The following is a 3,430-nucleotide window of genomic DNA, read 5'->3' as shown; positions in this document are numbered from 1 at the left end:
ATATATACATTTTTGTTTTATTAGGTAAACGTCTGTTCCCATGACGACATCTTATCCTGGACTGTGGATAGATTATTTGAAGAGGCCATTACGGCTCTCCTCCATGAGATGCATTCAGCCAGTGATCTATTCAGCTTGAGGCTATCAGGACAGCCATTCCCTGCCAGCTGTTGTGACCGACTTTGCTTGTCTGTTCTGGACACATATGCGAGACCTCCGCTTCAGCCAAAAATAATGTAAAAATGTTATTTTGTTCCCTTTCACACACAAATATTGTTACTGACTCTATAATATTCAATGCATGTCGATGACTGTATCAAGACATTGTTTATAGCGGCTGTTCCTGAGCTGTGTGCTCCCCCACTCCAGTTTCCTGTTTGGGACATGAAGCCATGGCTGCTAATTCATTCACTGTCTGATCGCTGTCATCTCCAGGCTCTACCCCAAATTTTACACAAGAGAGCTGTGGTTACTGACATAGTAATCCCCTGTGTAGACTCATTTTCTATGATTCACTTCTCTTTCAGTGTGTCTCCATAGCAGTGTTCATTTAAGTGGTAAACATATTATACAAAGGGGTATTTTCTAAATCAATATGCAGCAAAATGGACATATTTTAAACCTAAGACTGAGAATAAAACGGGTAGTTTCCAAGCATTTACACATCAGCATGGATTTTTATATCGTCCTCTTATTAAGCAAAGGTCATAATGATGATTATATTTGTATCTCCATTGATGACATTTGACCCTTTTAGAAAATACTTTCACATTAATACGAATGCTGTAAGGACTTCTTTTACTCCTAATGGAGGATGATCTGTTCATATTGTTTACTGTGTTATTATGGGATTTTACTCATCTTATTAACATATGCAGATATAGATTACATTTGAATCTGAAGTAAATAGAGATTGTGGCCCACTTCTGTTAAATAACAAATACTTTTAATTTATATTGACATAAACCATACATGTTCATTACATCTAACTTAATTCAATCAAGGGATTAACCAGATTATAATTATATATGCAAAGATCAGAAACCAGGTCAAACGCATGATCAGACTTCCTTAAAGAAGTAATCATAGCGGTAATTACACAACTGCTCCGGGTTTTTTTTGGGGGGGGGGAAAGAGTTTTGTTGTTTCCTCACCCACCAATTCATCTTTTCAGCACCAGGGACAGCTCCTTGTGTTGAGCACAAACAGCTGTCCCTGGTGCTGAAAAGATTCTTTGCAGATGCTTACTTTGCTCTGAAACACATTCCTGGTATATGTGTAAGTACTGACCCACATTCAGCACGTGAAAAATAAGGCCAGACAGAGAATTGAGTGACAGATCGGTCAGCATTTGAGAGCAGCTTTTTTCCTCAAAACAGTCCCTTACAACTTCCTGACATGAGGGCCGTGTTTCCTCCAGCACGGAATCCATAGTAAATGAACACAAACACAAAATAAATGCGTAGAACAAATTTTATACCCATGAGCATGTGTATTCTTTATAACCTCCATTATTTTTCTAGTTTTGAGACAGAAGTTTGTGTGACATCATGGCAAAAAGTGTACTGAGCACAACACTTGATGACAACAACTCTAAGCATGGAACTGCTTTGTACTAAATGGGTCTTAGCAGCATTTTGCAGTGTTAACTTTTACCATGTTATCCTAAAAAACACCAACCCTGATATCAACCTTTCCAAATATCCATCCCTTCAGTTTCTATAGCTGCCTGTCCTGCATTGCGGGGGTCTCAAGGGGGGTTGTGGCCAAGTCTCATCATGCTCTGGTTGAGATACAGTGAACACTCTCGTCATGTCATCTTGTAACACGCATGGACCAACACATTCACACCTTTGGGTTACTCTGATTTTTCCAGTTCAGCAAGAGGGTGAACATGCAAATTTGGGAGGGGGCGGGGCGCATGCAAATCTGTTTGTGTCTCCTGTATTTTAGTTTTGTCTATGGCGGTATTGATTTAATTCCTTGATGATCATTTATTTTACACAAATAGTGAATGGGACAATGTGCTTTTTTTAATGGATGTAAATGAGAGTGAACCTTGTAGACAATACACAATTGTCGTCTGTAGAATCTCCCCCCTTCTCCACCAAGCAGGCTATGTTGAATTACACAGCCAGTGTATATACATATATTTATTTTTTAATTTTTTTAGGATGTATTCTGCACACCACCAGTCGCACTGGTTCTATAGCTACACCCCGATATCATGTTTCTCCTCGGGACATATTCCAGAGAGAGGAAATGAGTCTCGTGCATTATAGGGTCCACCACAGGCATTTTAAATACGATTATGTGACCTGACAGTCTGAGGTCTATCACTGACAGTGATCCATGTGGAGGGAAGGTTGTGATTGTCAGTGCGAGGCTTTCTCGCCGCTGCGCCTGAGCCAAGCGCTCAACATGCGGCGCGGTGCTGCGCCGCAGAATCGCTACCGGCAAATTAAGCCTCCTTACGACTCCAGCGTCCAGGCCTGTACAGACAAAGGAAGACGCACATATGCGAGCCACAGAACATGTGTCCATGTTTGCGACCACGTTTTTTCCCGTATGTTTTTTTCATTTTAGAGGAGGTGATGCTGAATATTCTGACCAATATAGCCATGTCCTCGCTTTTATGCGCAACAGTAAGAATTACGCACGAGGAGTAAAATCTCTGGGTTATATTCTCCATTTCAGCAAGTCCTCAATGAATGTGCCAGCCATGTGCTGCACAGCAGTTGTGATTTATTTTTACAAACTGAATGACTGGTGTCGCTGGATGCATTAAAAATTGATGCAGCCGTTCTGTGTGGTCGCCTCTCCTTCATAATGGAGGTGCTTTTAATGTGTAGGTTGCTCATTATCTCCCAGACCATACACCGCCGTCGCAATGGAGGGACGAGAGGAGGAGAGAGAGATGGGTGGGGAGGGAGGAGGGCAGCTGCGCCACGGCGGAGAGGAGAGCGCTGAAGTCTGGGTGCGCGCTAGGGTGGGATACGGTCCCTCCAAGGTCAAGTCACCTATATTGAATTTCGAGTGTTCCGGTAAATCTTCTTCAAAATAAATCCCGGATAAATTAGCACGCTCTTAATTCTCAAATAGACAAGCTTTACGCAGAGCTGCTATGGCACATAGAGTATGGTGACTTAAACAAAATAAAAAAGAGTTATACAGCCGAAATAATTGTTTATTTATTCCAAATAGACTAACAAACTTGGAAAACCCCTATAGGTTTTGAACTAACTAACCCAAACAAACAAATATCAACCCATTACGCGCAGCTCTTTTTTTGGCACATTTAACCGAAGGAGCTCCGAAGTTTTAGCTCTCTAAGCCTGTACTACAGCTACGTGAAAGAGACCTTTGACACTTTCCTCGCCTTATTTTGAAAGGCATGCCTCTCTTTTCCGGTTTGCAGGGGCAACATTCG

Source organism: Hippoglossus stenolepis, chromosome 15 (assembly GCF_022539355.2).
Source record: "Hippoglossus stenolepis isolate QCI-W04-F060 chromosome 15, HSTE1.2, whole genome shotgun sequence".
Lineage (NCBI taxonomy): Eukaryota > Metazoa > Chordata > Actinopteri > Pleuronectiformes > Pleuronectidae > Hippoglossus > Hippoglossus stenolepis.
The sequence above is the reverse complement of the archived record's forward strand: the minus strand, read 5'-3'. Positions refer to the sequence as shown.